Source organism: Corvus brachyrhynchos, unplaced genomic scaffold (genome assembly GCF_000691975.1).
Source record: "Corvus brachyrhynchos isolate BGI_N302 unplaced genomic scaffold, ASM69197v1 scaffold1168, whole genome shotgun sequence".
Taxonomy (NCBI): domain Eukaryota; kingdom Metazoa; phylum Chordata; class Aves; order Passeriformes; family Corvidae; genus Corvus; species Corvus brachyrhynchos.
In genome coordinates, this window is record NW_008239658.1 from 25,059 (window position 1) to 26,251 (window position 1,193).

A 1,193-nucleotide genomic window follows, 5' to 3' on the forward strand; every position below is an offset into this window, starting at 1 on the left:
GTTTTGGGGTGGTTTTGGTGCCATTTTTGGGGTGGGTTTTGGGGTATTTTTGAGGATGTTTTTGGGGTGATTTTGGGGTGATTTGGGGATGGGTTTTTGAGATTATTTTGGGATTTTTTTTTGGGGTGTGGGGAGGTTTTTGGGGTGTTTGGGGGGGTTTGGGGTGTTTCGGGGGGTTCTGGGACCCCGAAAATGGGGATAAAAGAGAGGTTTGAGATGCGAAGGGTTCGGTGTCGAAGGGCTGGGAGTGAAAAAGGCGCGAGGAGGAAAGAAATTGGATGTAAAAAACATTGATGTAAAAAAATGGGATAGAAAAGAAGTGGGTAAAAAGAATTGGATATAAACAAAAATCGTTGTAAAAGAATGCGATATAAAAAATCTGGATGTAAAAAAATTGGATATAAAAAACTGGGCTATTAACAAAAAAATTCAGTAGACAAAAATTGGATATAAGAAAGAATGGGGTAGAGAAAAATCGGATATCTAAAAAAATTGGATATATAAAGAATTGGATATAAAAACCCTAAAAAATAAAGAAAAACTGATATAAAAAATTGGATATGAAAAAATTGGATGTAAAAAATATTGATATGAAAGAATTGGATATAAAAAAATGGAATTAAAAAAAATTGGGTTAAAAAAATTGGAAAGAAAAAAATTTGGGCAAAAAAATGGGAATTAATTTAAGAAATTTGGAATTTTAAAAAATTGGATCTAAAAAGAAATTGGATATGAAAAAATTGGATAAAAAACAATTGGATAGAAAAAAAATCGGGCAAAAAAAAATTTGAATTAACTTTAAAAATTTGGACTTTAACAAAATTGGATCTAAAAAGAAATTGGATATGAAAAAAATGGGATAGAAAAAGAATTGGGTAAAAAAAAGTGGAATTAATTTGAAAATTTGGAATTATAAAAATTGGATCTAAAAAAAAATTGGACATAAAAAAATCGATACAAAACAATTGGATAGAAAAAAAATTGGGTAAAAATAATTGGAATTAATTTCAAAATTTGGAATTATAGAAACTGCATCTAAAAAAAAATTGGACATAAAAAAATCGATAAAAAACAATTGGATCTTTAAAAAATTGGCAAAAAATTGGAAAGAATTTAAAAAATTTGGACTTTAAAAAAATTAGACCTAAAAGAAATTGGCAAAAAAATTGCAATTCATTAAAAAAATTTGGAAT